The sequence below is a fragment of the Ambystoma mexicanum genome, chromosome 8, assembly GCF_040938575.1.
Source record: "Ambystoma mexicanum isolate Mex_15411 chromosome 8, UKY_AmexF1_1, whole genome shotgun sequence".
Lineage (NCBI taxonomy): Eukaryota > Metazoa > Chordata > Amphibia > Caudata > Ambystomatidae > Ambystoma > Ambystoma mexicanum.
In genome coordinates this window covers 1,382,235,438-1,382,251,514 of record NC_090929.1, presented here as the reverse complement: position 1 = coordinate 1,382,251,514, position 16,077 = coordinate 1,382,235,438, and the positions used below count along the sequence as shown (strand labels likewise).

Here is a 16,077-nt window from a genome sequence, read left to right as displayed (position 1 = left end):
TCTGACAAGGGGATGAGCCAGAAGCTGTTTGAAAGTCCACCAAGGCTGGATTCGATGCGTTTTTTGCTTGTAGAAAAGCTGTATGAAACGAAGTTTCAAGCGAGTTTGTTTGGCTGTCCCGTTTATTGTGTGACTTATTGACCGTCTGATTTCCCACCTCAGGATCCGTCAATAAGGCACCCACTTTAGGTCCTTCATTAACCAAGTCAATCACTTCAATTGGCGAGCTTTCCGGTGACCTGTTAGCTTGGAGAGTAAGGTTATGCGGTTGGGCCGGCTGTGTTTGACAAACAGACTTCGCGGCCAGCTTGGGAAAATTAACTACATCAAATGAGTTAGAAACTGAAGCTTTACTTCCCAAGTCTTTCTGATTTCCGTCATTCTTCAACTCTTCTCATTTTTGCACTATATGTGACTTCTGAAATAAAGACCAGGCTTCCTTCGCCACTTCTGCGAACAGCTTTTTGTCGAGCATATCATTCTGTTTGGCTTCATTTAAAGCTTGTATGCCTGACAAAATTTGATGGTTCACTTCGTTTTGTTTGTATCCGTCCGTCCCCTGCATTGCCTCTAGGTGAACCAATTTTGAATTCATCATTGCTAATAGTGTTGTGACGTCCTTCACATTTTCATTTAATGTTTCATACAACTTGGTAAATGGAGTGAGGGAAATTGCCATTGCAGATGTTAGCGATATTAATAGGTCATTAGAGGGCACATGGGTACACGACGCTGGGTGCATGCTTTCAGTTCTCTCCTGTGAATCACGTGTGATTCGTCTAGAGCATGCCCCTTCTCTCCTGATCTTTGGAAATGGACGTTCACCAATCGAGGAGTCCGTTGTTTCAGAATCGTCTGATGAGTCTTCATGAAATGAACTTATACTTCCATCAAGTTGGTTCCTCTTCCTATTAGGCAGCCCAGCATTGTAAGGGATGGGCACTCTTTTCTGGGAATCAGCCACATTTCCCTCCTGTGACTGTACTGAACCAGCAGGAGACACAATCTCTCGTGGTTTGTGTCTTTTGTGACTATCAGATCCCCAGATATCTCGATTAATATCGGTGACGTTCATACAGTGTCTTTTCTGGGTGGCTTTATCTGGTATATCATGGGTTGGAGTAGATACAGCCAACCGATCAGAGGTTCTGGATTTGTTCAGGCTTATCAGGTTTTGCAAAACTGCTGAGACCACCTGTAGCGAATTTCTTTTGTCATTAACCACAGCAGAAGAAGCCTTTTCCACCCCATTCTGGACGTTTTCCTTCTGCCATGTTGTATTTACAGAAGAATCTTTATGAAGAGTGTCCATAAGGGACGGCTTGGGAATGTGGATCATAGCATGCGGAATGGAGGAAAAAGTCTCACGCTGAGAATCGTTTATAGCATGAATCGGTAACATAAGTGAAGCATGGGATGCACTTACTTCATGTGCAGGGGCCGCTCTGGCACTCCCTGACTCACATGGCGACATGGTCCGGCCAAGAGCGGACTCAGGTCGAGTAGTTGCAACATCGCTCACATTCACATCCAGCGTAGCGACCCGGGGCTGCTCGAAATCTGCTCCGCGCGAGATCTCTGCAGCCGCGCCGGGCTCACCCGCCGCCACAGGCCACACCCCACAATCTTGCTTACCAACGTCATCCGTGGATGCTGCGGCCGGGGCTCGTGTTGCGTCTCCTCCATCGACCGCTCCGCAGCCACGTCCTCGGTCGCCGGTGCTGCATCAATTAACACAGCCTCTCCAGACCCACAATGGGATCGTGACACCGCGGCCCCACCACTCGGTGAGTCAAGTTCACTATTGCTATTGCTGACGAAAACATTGGCAGCCTTTCTGTTCTTCTTTTTTGATGATATCATCAAACCCTCCTCCACCAGGTCGGCTAATGAGAAGCCAGGGGGAGGCACTGTGGCGGGAGGGGTTAGATTTGACTTCACGGGCGAAGGCGTCGAAGCAGCATAATTTGGAGGCAGATTTTCCTCCTCCGTTCAAACACATCCTCTGTCAGAACCACAGATGGATCTTCAGATAAATCTGTTTTATCAGTTGCCGATCCACAAGTATTGGCTCGCCTGTTTAGTTCTCAATCGTTTTGCAGGCATTGCATCTGAATTTGCAGTTCGTTTCACTTGGGCTCTAGTTCTTAAAATCTGATTTGTTGACATTAGATTAGATGGATCCATTGCTGGTGCTATGATCTGTGTATTACACCTTGCGCCGCTCGCCAAACAGCAAACAGCGATATCCTCAGCCCTTTGCACCTCAGGGCTTAGCGCCACAAGGGCGAAAGAGGCGGCCTTAAGTACCAGTTTTGCCTGGTCAGGTGACTAGGTCAGTCAGGCAGTTAAAGGCACAGGCACACGCACCTCTTTTCCTCTCCTCCTCTCTTCTGGTCTTCACTCTCCTCTTCACTTGGAAGTAACGCTCGCCACAGCAAACAGCGATATCCTCAGCCCTTTGCACCTCAGGGCTTAGCGCCACAAGGGCGAAAGAGGCGGCCTTAAGTACCAGTTTTGCCTGGTCAGGTGACTAGGTCAGTCAGGCAGTTAAAGGCACAGGCACACGCACCTCTTTTCCTCTCCTCCTCTCTTCTGGTCTTCACTCTCCTCTTCACTTGGAAGTAACGCTCGCCACAGCAAACGGCGATATCCTCAGCCCTTTGCACCTCCGGGCTTAGCGCCACAAGGGCGAAAGAGGCAGCCTTAAGTACCAGTTTTGCCTGGTCAGGTGACTAGGTCAGTCAGGCAGTTAAAGGCACAGGCACACGCACCTCTTTTCCTCTCCTCCTCTCTTCTGGTCTTCACTCTCCTCTTCACTTGGAAGTAACGCTCATCACAGCAAACAGCGATATCCTCAGCCCTTTGCACCTCAGGGCTTAGATTACATTATTTGCCCGGGATCACATGCTAAACGGCGAAGCAGGGATTTTAACCCATTCTGCAATTTGGGCACGACCACCTTCTTCCATGCTTTACTTGGAACAAATATTTAAGTTTTGGGTGTCAAGACCTACAATAATACTGTCCTATAGAGTTTACTTGCAAAAGACACACATTGCATAGTAAAGCATCATGACAACATTTCAATCCTTATAGCAGCATGTTGGGGCAAAATAATATCAGTGTGCCTTTATTTTCCAAATCCCGAATTTTCAGCGCTTTTAAGACACACAATAAAATAAACTCAGTTAGGTTTGGAGATTTGTCACAAACATCCAGTGTGCTATGTATGGTTTGAAGAACATTCAACTAAGAACATCAAAGCCAACGTCACTTTCGAAGGGATTGTGTCCTCCGACGTATTCCTTATCTTTGATAATTCGTCTCCAGCTTGCTGGCCTCGGCAAATTTTTTCTCAGTAGAGAGCGCTGCGCATCGACTTCCGTCGAGTTGGTGTCCCTCGACAGCCACCGTATCGGTGCCGACGTCACCATGGCCAGAAATAGCCACGCGCAGCGTCCGTTGCTCAGTTCCGTTTTTCTGCGCTTCGTGGTGCCTCGGAATATCGTTGCTCGGTTCTTCAAATATACTTCATTATTCCTCGAATACCGACTCGTACTTGATGGCTTCCTCATCCGAACCGACGACTCCACGGTCCGGCTTCAAAAAATGTGGAGACTGTGGAAAGAAAATGTCATTGACGGATCCTCACAGGATCTGTTTGTGGTGCCTGGGAGTCGAGCACAATTGTTCGGAGTGCGAGGACTGCATGTCCCTGACGGCGAAAGCCTTGAAGGAGCGTAAGGGGAAGCTCGAGAGAGGTAAGGCAGTTAAAACCTCTTTGAAAGTTTCATCGGCGGAGTCAAGACATTCGTCTCCTCGCCATCACAATAGACATTCTCGTTCTAGGTCTCAAAGCAGTTCCCATCACTCTTCGAGATCTAAGCATTAAAAAAAAGAGACGTCGAAGATCCCCTTCCTCGTCGTCTTCTTCCTTTTCCCCGAAAAGGGTCTCCTGCCCCACAAAACATAGCTCTCAGGCTGAGTCGGAGGAATTCTGCAAAAAGATGCTTAGCGTCTTCGAGAAAGCGGCCTCGACCCCCTCGAAGACTGCTGAGGGTGATACCCTGGGTGAAAGAACCGAAAAATCAAAACGCTGCGAGTCGCAGCACTCGGCGAAAGAAGCTACTCGAGAGCGTCACAAACCCTCGAGTAAAGGCAAGGTCGCGTCTTCGACGCTGTCGTCGAAAATCCCTTCAACGCATAGATCTGCGTCTTCGACGCCATTATCGAAGGGTTCTTCGACGCACAGGTCAGTCGATTCGACGCCGATGCCGAGAAAGGACAAACCCACGGCCACCTCACCGCCAGTGGCCATACCCAGAGCCTCGATCACGAGGATGTCGTCGACAACCTCGAGTAGAATTCCGATACTCTCGAGTTCCTCGAGGCCTCTACCAACATCTTTCTTGACGCCTTTTTCGATGGCTTCAAAGCCTTTAACGTCCACGTCGACGACGTCGACGTTTTCTCAGCCAATTATGACGAATTTGGCCCCTTCTGCTCTGGTTATGGGATTTATACCATTTCAAAGATCTGATCATTCCAGAGCCTTAGCATCTATTTATGAAGAAGGGGAGAATTCGGATAAGGAGAGACCTTTTGAGTTGCAGGCATCTGCAACTCCTGTACCAGAGGAATTTACCTCTGATGAAATAGGTTAAAGGACCTCCAAGAATCCTTACATGAAGCAAGTGGGTTGGACACTTCCCCAGAAGTGGAATTTGCCAAACCAGACTCAGTGGAATATGCTGAAACCCCTTATAGAACCTTGATGGCAAGGATAATAGAGTTTATGGGGTGGTCTACACCCTCACCTGCTTTTCAGCAAGACGACCTCACAGACATTTTGGTTAAAGGTCCTCAGGAGGATCCTGTGGTGCCGTTTCATGCGGCATTACAAAGGAAAATATTGGCAAACTGGGAAACCCCTGAGGTTATCCCGGCAGTTAACAAAAAATTATCAGCCAAGTATAGGGTGTCTACGGCTGACCCTGAATATTTATCCAGACACCCAACTCCAGAGAGTCTGTTTGTTCAGGCAGCAACTTCATCAGGTAGTAAATCGGCTTACCCTACTGTTCCACAGGACAGGGATGACAAGAGATATGACTCTATGGCCAAAAAAGTATTTTCTGCATGTAACATGGCGTTGAAATCCATCAATGCTACTTGTACGCTCGCAAGGTTCAGCCGCACACTTTGGGAGTGTGCTTCATCAGCGGCTGACTGCCTCCCGGAGGGAGAAGAAAGGGAAGCGTTTCTAAACATCATTAAGGATGGTAAAGACGCAATGTGCGAATCCCTTCAAACTGGCATCGATTCTGCTGACAGCATCAGCAGGGCCATGGCGGCAAGTACAACAACCCGGAGATTTGCTTGGTTGTGAAAGTCTGGTTTTGCTCCAGATGTGCAAAGCAGACTCTTGAATATGCCCTTTGACGGCTCTTCTTTGTTTGGTAAGAAGGCGGATGACAGTTTAGAAAAGCTACAAACATCAAAGGCAGCATCAAAATCCCTGGGAGCTGCAATCCGTCAGACACCATATCGCCCCTCAGGAACCTCTTGGAGAAGTAAGTCCTTTCGCTTCTATTCCGTATTCGGAAGAGGCAGAGGACAGCTGGTTCAAGGGGGTCAGAAAAAATTCACCCGAGGTGGACGGGTTAAAAATACAAAAGCCGCAGCAGGTGCCTCTTTACCCTCGGCATCTGCATCAGCCGCCTCCAAACCCGCTCTGAGGACTCTCCTCACAAGACACCAGTAGGGGGCAGGTTAACTCAACATCTGACGGAATGGCAAGCTATTACGTCAGATGCTTGGGCATTGGAGACAGTTGCCCAAGGTTACTGCCTGCCTTTTCTACGCATCTCTGAGTCATCCACCGGGGAACAGCGCTCTGAAAGTTCCAGATCCGCTCCTCTTGCAGGAAATTGTAGACCTGCTAGAGAAAGGTGCCATAGAACCGGTACCTGTAGCAGAGAGAAACAAGGGCTGGTACTCCCCCCCTACTTTCTCATACCGAAGAAAGACGGAGGACTGAGACCTATCTTGGACTTACGATAATTGAACAAGTTCCTCAGGAAGGACAAGTTCAAGATGGTAACTCTCTCACAGATCCTTCAGGCCCTCCAGCTCCAGGACTGGCTGGTATCCCTGGACCTCCAGGATGCTTATTTCCATGTGCCAATCCATCTCAAACACAGGAAATACCTGAGGTTCGTAATTAGCGGCTCTCATTATCATTTCGAGTTCTGTCATTTGGGCTGACCTCTGCCCCGAGGGTCTTCACCAAGCTAATGTCGGTAGTGGCTGCAAGTCTAAGGAGGGAAGGGATTCACGTCTACCCCTATCTGGACTATTGGCTGATCAGAGCTGTATCTTCAGAACAAGCTCAGATCCAGCTAGATTATGTTTGCCACTTCCTTCACAAACTGGGCTTCTCTCTCAATTTAAAGAAGTCACAGATGATACCATCACAGAGACTCCAGTTCATTGGAGCGGTCCTCGACACTTCCCTGGGAAAAGCCTCGCCACCAGAGGTGAGGGCTCAAGATATTCTGCAGATGGTCACCAAGTTTCAAAATGCCCAACGTCTCCCAGCCTTCGACTTTTTGAAGTTGCTAGGCCTCATGGCATCCTGCATCTTCCTTGTGCCAGAGGCTCGACTGAGAATGAGATCTCTTCAGTGGGCACTAAGAACTCAGTGGTCACAATTCTCAGGAAGAATGACAGATCTCCTTCAGGTTCCAGACAAGGTGGCTCGAGACCTTCAGTGGTGGGCCTGCCAGGAGAACATCTTGAAAGGAGAACTATTTTGGCAACCATGGCCGGAGATAACAGTAGTCACAGATGCCTCACTTACGGGGTGGGGAGCCCATGCCAACGACTTGACCATCAGCGGTCATTGGTCTCCATCGGAGTCCAGACTACATATCAACCTGTTAGAGCTGAGAGCAATCAGACTAGCGATGAAGGCTTTTCTGCCAGCTGTACAGGGGAAAAATGTCCTGATAATGATGGACAACACAGTGGCCATGCACTACCTCAACAAAAGAGGAGGTGTAGGATCACTGCCACTGTGCAGAGAGGCAATGCAGCTCTGGTTTTGGGCAATTCAAGAAGGAATCTCTCTATGGGCAGTTCACCTAGCCGGAGAGAAGAACTTGACGGCGGACGCTGTGAGCAGGCAGGGCACAGTCTCCCACGAGTGGGAACTTGCTCAGGAAGTCCTTCAGGAGATCTTCGCCCTTTGGGGAACCCCTCAAGTGGATCTGTTCGCCACCAGTACCAACAGGAAGTGCGATCTGTTTTGTTCAAGGGAATTTCCCCCGAGAGGCGCTCTAGGGGACGCGTTTGTAGTGGACTGGGAGTTTCCACTCCTGTACGCGTTTCCACCAGTCCCTGTCATTCCTCAAATGATCAAGAGGTTGAGAAGATTCCGGAGGACCATGATCCTAATTGCCCCAGACTGGGCCAGGAGAACGTGGACATGTCCATCTGGCCTCCAATTCGCCTTCCACTCAAGGAGAATCTTCTCTCACAGAAGGGAGGTCAGGTTCTCCATCCAGACATCAGAACCCTCAACCTTCACGCTTGGCTTCTGAAAGGTTGAGATACAAGGATTGGGAACTCCCTGATGACGTCATGGAGGTGTTGCTTTCGGCCAGAAGGCCAGCAACAAAGTCTTTATACCGCTGCCATTGGAAGAAATTTTGCAGCTGGTGTAGAGAAGAGAATATCGACCCCTTTTCATGTGGTACAACAACAGTGTTATCCTTTCTACTCTATTTGGCAAATTCAGGCCTTCAAGTTGGCATTATCAAGGGCTATCTCGCAGCGCTATCGATCTTCAAGCGCACTGCAGAGGAGCCATCGTTTTTCAAATTACCCTTAGTAATACAATTTCTAAAGGGATTAATTAATGTCTATCCTCCAAGACCATTCCAAGTTCCCTTATGGGACTTAAATTTAGTCTTAAATTTCCTGATGGGTACTCCTTTCGAACCACTCCACTCTTGTTCGCTAAGATTTCTCACCCTTAAAACTGTCTTATTAGTGGCACTAACATCTGCTAGAAGGGTGAGCGAATTACAAGCCCTATCTTGTAAACCCCTTCGTACAATTTTTCATAAAGACAAAGTTGTCCTACAGGTGAAGCCTAATTTCCTCCCAAATTTGGTTTCTGAATTCCACATCACTCAGAAAATTACCTTAACTTCATTCTATCCTCCTCCCCATCCGGGGAAAGAGGAAGAAAGGCTAGACAGGCTGTACCCAAGGCGGGCTTTAAGCTTTTACATTAGCAGACTTGCTAGGATTAGGCAAGCAGACCAACTGTTCGTAGGTTACTCAGGGCACAAATTGGGACTACCGATAACAAAACAGACCATTTCCAGATGGATTATTTTGGCCATTCTGGAATGTTACAAACTAGCAGGGAAAGAGCCTCCTCAAAATCTTAGGGCTCATTCAACCAGGGGTATCGCAGCCTCTTCGGCCCTCCAAAGATGGGTTCCGGTTCGAGACATATGTGTGGCTGCCACATGGTCGTCCGCACATATCTTCACAAGATTTTACAACCTGGATTCCTCCTCTAGTCAAGAGACTAGGTTTGGCAAAGCCGTATTACATTCTGTACATTCCTAAAGGGAAACATGGCGTTTTTACTCCCACCTCCAATTACACACCATTGCTATGGGAGTCTATCAAAGATAAGAAATATGTCGGAGGACACAATCCCTTCATAGAACAAGTTACTTCTTACCTGGTAACGTACTTTCGATGGGATGTTCCTCCGACATATTCCTTATCGCCCCTCCCATCCATCCCCGCAGTAAAACTTCCCTTGTGGTTGCAGCTTACGCTCCTTCAAGGTCAATAACCAATTCATGCAGGACTTATCTTATGCTACAAAACAGAACTGAGCAACGGACGGTGCGCGTGGCTAATTATGGGCATGGTGATGTCGGTGCCAATACGGTGGCTGTCTAGGGACACCAACTCGATAGACGTCGATGCGCAGCGCCCTCTACTGAGAATTTTCTTTTCCGAGGCCAGCAAGCTGGAGATGAAATATCAAAGATAACGAATACGTCGGAGGAACATCCCATCGAAAGAACGTTACCAGGTAAGAAGTAACTTGTTCTTCTAGCATATCAAGCTATTCGCCATGATGGGTATGACTAATATTTCAAAGGGTTCTTTATTGTATTGCTTGCTTTAACTGTCACAGATTTGCAAGGTGACTGGCGGTCTTTCAGTTGGAAATTCACCATCATGCATAAAAGGCTATGCTGCTGATGACAAAGAAACATGTTGTACAGTTAATTCCAGCACTGGCAGCAGAGCAAGGGACGCAGCCTGTGTGTCTCAGGGGGGCTATGACTCGGGGAAACGGGCAGTGCTTGATGAGCCGAGCAGATAGTACATTTGCCTCGGAAGAAACAAAATAAACCCAGAAGCGTGCTCCTGATGCTTTGAACTGTAAGCCCCACCCCTCAGCTAACATTTGTGGGCAGAAGGGGAGGGGGGGCTTCATCCTGGTCAGCTCAATGACGTTGCACTCCTGGTTCAAGCTGATGATGTGAAGTGTAGTGTAATTAATTAAGCTTTAGCTTGCTTGCAGTGAAACTTTTCAGCATAGGAACAGGTAAGTAACATCAAACTGAGTACATGTAATGTTCATGAGGCTGTTGGTAGGGTGATGCAGGACCTGGGTTTCCTGGGCTGCTCAGGTGGTTCTAAGGCAGTCTTTATTCCCTTATAAGGAGGAGCATCGGGAGCGCGACCTGCTCCGTGGCGTTGGCGCCTTCAACTGCTTGTTTGCTTTTTCGTTTGGCTGTGCGCACCCTCGTGAAAAGTCTCGCAAGACTACGGCGGTGCAGCGTCTCGCAAGCTCCCTACAGGAAGCTCAAATCTTGCGCAGGAGTAGTGCTGTGGAGCGTCTGCCCTGTTCCACGGTCCACTCTATTCTTCCGCGATGAGCGCCAAGCCGCACCATCCTCATTACAGTCTCGTGTGATCACGCGCGGGCCATGATCTCGCGAGCCCGCATCTCCACACACCCCTTTGAAGCTTGCTTGTAAGTCTTGCCCATCAGAAACTCCATCATCATGCCCGACCGCCTTTGCGTTCCCTCTTCCTTGCGTGATGACCCGGTTAGCTATGCCAAAATAATTGCATTCTTTCCTAATGAGTAGGCGTCATCCATGGACGAACTTCACATTTCCATCACTTTACCATCTAATAAGGTGGTAGTAGTACCTTTGGCTCATATTGACATTTCCAGCGATTAACTCTTAAACAACTGCCAGACGGATTCCTGTTCACCAGTAGCTCTTGATTCCGTCTCAGGCCCTGTATGTGTAACCCCTCGCTTACCTTGCTCATTAGCGCATTCTTCTGTTTTATTTTTCCAATCGCAAGAAGATATATCATTAATAAATGGTTGTAATTCTCAAACACTTCTTGGTGCTACAACATTATTAGCACTAAGCTTTGTTTTGAACTCGAGACTATACGATAACATCAATACCAGCATAAACGATTAAAAATAGTTCTTATTACGATGAGCTCTAACATTTCATTTTTGGAGGGCTTTATACTCACAAAGTTTGATGATCTTCATTCGTCTTAGGCCTTCAGTGGCCTGCCAAGACAACCTGTAGTCCCCTCTCTCACCTTTCGTGTGTCCCTCCTTTTCCCCATCTGTGAAATGTCGAACACCATAACAGAAGTGTAACCTGAGCAGCCAAGTAACGTGGAACAGGAGAGTGAGTCTAAAACACCTGACACTTTGAACTACAACTTTATTTTTTACCAGAGGCGAAAAAGGAAAGTACCTCATAAACCTCTTGTCATACAAAAGAAAAAACCTAAGAACATGAAATCCACTCGGACTAACAACAATTGTGGATCGAGGAAATTCCTCGAACATCCATTTTCCTGCAGCCAAGACTGTCATTTCCTGACCGAAAGAGGAAAAAAGGGGGAAATAAGGAGCCGAGTAAAAACTATGTGGATCCTTTGGTGAATCCTTCTGGAGAACATCAAACCAATGATGAGGTTTCTTTGGCTGACCCCATAGATACAAGTGGTGTTATGCATGACGAGATTTCTCTCTCGACATGCTCTAATGAGGAAGGTGCCCCCGACTTTGTTGTGGGTCCTTCTCCTGATGTTCCTTTAATGCATCTAGAGTCTTAACCGCTCGCTATATAATCTTCCACTGTCAACGTTGGCCAGTAAGGCCCCCACTGTTAGTATCGGTAGGACCAGCCATTTAAAAGACCATCCCATTTACTGTAAGTCAGTTTTCTCCACCTTGGAGCAAAGATCATCAGCGACCTTGGTCACTACAAAGAAAGTTGCCATTCAAGAGAAACCACGTTGTCTTATCCCTCCTGATCAATCTGTACTGGAACCCTAGGCATATATCCCAAGAAATCTTTTTTTGACATTATTGATGAAATCCTCGATAAATAGCAGGCCACACGCAACTTAAACAGTGTTTTGATTTGCTGTGATTTTAACTCTACCTGCCTTGACCCTAATGAGGCCCCTTTAGTACTGTTTAAGGGCAGGTCTGAGGCCTTTGATGAATCTAGCGAAAACATCACTAAAACCCCAGGTATGTTCTTCCTCATGTGGCCAGGGGAAGGCAGCCTCTGCCCGAGCCTGACCCAGGGGGTGATATTATGAGGGAGGATCACGTGGGAGGAGACTTATATCAGGAGGAAGTGGTGCCACTTTTAACTCATGATTACTCTGTTCTTCCTTGAACATTGATTGCATATTGTGAAGTACAGCCAAACAATACAACTGATATTCACATACCATCTCCAGGCTCTGATTACATTCAGTTCACAAAGCAGTCAGAACTAAATGAATGTGAAAGAGCCAAAACTCAAATGGACTTCAGGATCCATAATGCCTGTGGTACTGGGACGAGGAAGAGGGACCAAGAGTTAGTAAAAATCAGACGCTGCTGCGTTAAAAGCCACATACCAAACTCTCTGCAGCAAAGCCCCCGCAGGCCAAGGTTGCAGTGTTGTGCGTCGCAGGTCTGCAGAGCATGCTTCCCGAATGTACGTCTCGTTCTACACTACGCTTGGCGCTGCTGCTTTAAAAGCCACGTACCAAACCCTCTGTTGCAAAGCCTGCGCAGGCCAAGGGCACGGCGTTGTGCACTGCACAATGAAGCCGCAGATATCGCCGGCTCCGTTCCTCGCCACGCAATCTCAGCCGAACCCCTCTGCCGTGGACTTGTAACGACCCCAAACAGACCCGAGGCCACAGCCGGAAACCCAAGAACCTCTGTGACACACTCATCACTCCAGCAGCATGGCAGCTGGAGCCCTCAAAGTAATCTGCCACAACTGCACAACGATCTTCCACCCTTATCGCAATGAAGGTAAGCAGAGGTACCAGAGCCTCTTTTTGCAATTTGTGACTGCCCGTTCCACCCTCTACCCCCCGGCGTTATCATACTCTACTGTGCGCTGTACATACCACTTCCTGTACTCTCCTATTTCCTCCCACTGCACTGCTCCTACCCCTCTCTGGCAGTAGTGAATCCGACACTCAAACGATTACCCTCACCCTCCCACCCCCCGCCAAGCATAGAACTAGATACGTCGAACACCAGCAAGAAAGTGACGCATCCCTACTCTGCAACCAAAGTCAGACCTGTCTAGACCAAAGACCTCCAGAAATCCAAAGCACGGAAAGTCCAACCTTCATCCAGCTATGCACTCCACCTGCTCCCCTCATAGCAATCCCTGACCGCCCGGAACGCATCACTGCTGACCCGAACATGGCTGCCACTGCGCCCACCCTCAGACTTACGAAAAAAAGAAACCGCTGACTCAGTCTGCGCCATGTCCTTCACCCCTAACAAGCAGTTATCCCATCAGCGCAAGCTTGCAAACACGCCAGATTTGGGTGACACATGCCCAGGGTGCTATGCTAAATGTTAATATTCCTGCTGCGCCAAATGCCGTCATTCCTACCGCCCAAAGTGCCATGCAAAATGCTGATACTCCTACCGCCCAGTGTGATTTGCCAAATGCTTTTACTAATATCGCCCAGTATGCTATGCAAAATGCTGCTACTCCTCTAGCCCAAAATGCTATGCCAAAGGCTGTTAGTCCTATAACCCAGTGTGCTATACCAAATGTTATTTCTAGCGCCCATTCTGCTATGCCAAATGTTGTTACTCCTACAGCCCAGTGTCAAAATGTTGTTACTCCTACAACCCATAGGCCAATTGCCTCTGCCTCACCTACATCCACAGCCCAAGCCTTTATACACTCCACCACACCCAAGCACATGCACCAGAGTCCTGCCATGCCACCCCTTAATTATGCCCTCATCAATGCCCGCTCCCTCCCAGCCCATGCCCTGGACATCAATGACCTGCTCACCTCCCACAACCTGGATGCCCTAGCTCTTTCTGAAACCTGGCTCCAGGAGGCCTCTGGCCCTGCACTATCGCTAGCTCTCCCCATTGGCTACACTATCTATTGACAGGACCGCCCCAAAGCCAGAAGTGGAGGGGTAGCTCTCATAGCCAAGGAGACCCTCCCCTTCCGCAAAATCATCTTCCTAGAAGATAATGAGGGCATTTTATCTCTGAAGCCAGCCATATCGCTCACCTGCACCATCACATCATCTACCGGCCCCATGACCCGTATCCAGCTTCCAGGAAAACATCCTCCATTTCTTTAATGACAATCTTAAGGACTCCTCCAAAATCATCTTGTTAGGTGACTTGAACCTAGGCCTCAATGACCCTAAAGACTTGCAAGCCAAAACCCTCACCGAAGCTCTAGATACTCTAGGATTCACACATCGCATCATAAGCCCCACGCATAACAAAGGCCGCACTCTGGACTGGATAGCGGACCTCAACTGTCAGTCATCCATCACATCCAACTCCCCATGCCCATGGTCAGACCACCATACCATCCACTTCTCCACCCCTTATCCCAAGAAACACAAGCCCGCTACCACCTCACTACTACCAGCACTAGCATGCAGCTCAAGAAAGCTGACAAAAGACAACCTCACCCCCTTCCTAGACATTCTGGAATTCAAACCGCCATTCTCCAAGGATCCTAACACACTCGCAGTCCTATACATCACCATGCTGAAACATGCTATCTATGCCATTGCACCCCTCATAGCAAGGAAAGCGAAACCCATCAGGCACGCCAACCTTGGTACACACCTCAGCTACTCGAACTACGTAACAAAAAGCAAACAGCCCAGTCTGGTTGGATAAAAAAGAAGCACTGACTTCACTAAAAGGGAATTCTCCAAAGCATCCAGAGTCTACAAACAAGCAATCATGTTGGCCAAATCCTCCTCCTTCAATACTAGAATCACAAATGCCAAATCAGACGTCTGGGACATTTTCTCTATATTCAGGAAACTTGAGACCCCAGTCTTCGCCCCTCAATATATCATTAAAGACGAAACATGGTGCACCAACATTCAACATTCAAACCGCCATGAGGAGCAAAATAGACTTGCTCAATAATAAAACACGCACTAGCAAAAATAGACTGGGTTCAGCCCACCTCACAACAGCAGCCCCTGCCTCCAACACCCCCCCCCTCAAATATACCTCCTTTCTCCTTCAAGGTCATGTCAGAATTAGAAGTCCATTCCATTCTAAAAAATATCAAACCCTCGAAATGCAAAAGCGATGTATGCCCTGCCACAATCATTGACGAATGTGCTGACATCCTAGCCCCCTTCCTCACGTCCTTCATCAATTTCTCCTTCGCCTCTCGACTGGTCCCATCATGTCGCAAAGAAGTCTGGGTACTCGCACTCCTAAAGAAACCCTCTCTAGACCCCTCAGCTCCCAACAACTACAGGCTCATCACGACAGTCCCTTCTCTCCTAGAAATCCTGAACAGAGCAGCCTGTCTTCAAATTCAACACTTCCTAGAAGAAAACCACATAATAGACCTACGCCAATCATGATTCCGACCCGGCCATGGCACCTAATCAGCACTACTAGATCTAAAAAATCAGATGAACGAAATTTGGGACAATGGCAAACCATCCTTTCTCCCCCTCCTCGACTTATCTGCAGCCTTCGACCTAGTGGACCATAAAATACTCTGCCACCACCTTACCACATCAGCCCACTTCTCGCATGAGGGAACAACCTGCATCACCTCATTCCTAGAGGGCAGAAACATGAGATTGTTTGCTGAAAACGCCAGCGCTCCCCCTCCTCCAGTCTATGCGGAGTCCCATAGTACTCCTGCATCCTGCCCACGTTGTACAACATCTGCACCAGACCACTCTTTAATATCCTAGACTCCAGCGGTATAACCTATACCAACTATGCTGATGACACCCAAGTCGTCCTCTCCCTAAAAGGTATCTACAAAGAAGACTCGAAGGCACTCAACACAGCCTATTCCATCATCCAGACCTGGATGGCGGCAAACAGCCTATGCCTCAACGGGGACAAGATAGGCCCCACAGTGACACTAAAAAACTCACCAATCAATACTCCACATTTCTGATCGAGAACATACAAATCCCTGTCTCTCCCGCTGTCAAGACTTTAGGAGTATACCTAGACGCCACCTTCTCTAAGTCCCGACAAGTCAGCGCCATCGCCTCATCTGCAGCATACTCCACCAAACTACTGAATGCAGCAAAGCCGTTCCTCTCGACAGCAAGTTGCCTCACCATAGCTAGAGCTGTCATAGGCTCTAGGCTAGATTCCTGCAATGCCCTATTCACTGGCACCTCCTCAAAACCTCCAAAAACGCCAAGTCATCCAAAATAATGCACTCTGGGCAGCTCTCAGCATCACGACAGCAAGAAGAGAATTCCACTGACTACCCATCAGAGAAAGAGTCCTGTTCAAAACATTTGCCATTACTCACAAGTGCCTTGCTAACTCGGCCCCGCTTTATTTCTCCCAGAAAATAAATTGAGTCCACTCCTCCAGGCCCACCAGAGCACCATATACCGACAGATTATTGTTACCGAAGTCACACGCACCAAAGCAGGTGGAGCTAGCTTCCCTTTTATAGCGACCAA

The 16,077-nt window shown here is 48.2% G+C and overlaps 1 protein-coding gene across 1 annotated transcript in view; it reads left to right on the top strand.

Moving 5' to 3' along the window:
* The window catches only part of EDRF1 (erythroid differentiation regulatory factor 1), a 1,702,580-nt gene that overhangs the window by 1,167,586 nt on the left and 518,917 nt on the right, over nucleotides 1–16,077 (top strand). The window lies entirely within an intron of this gene.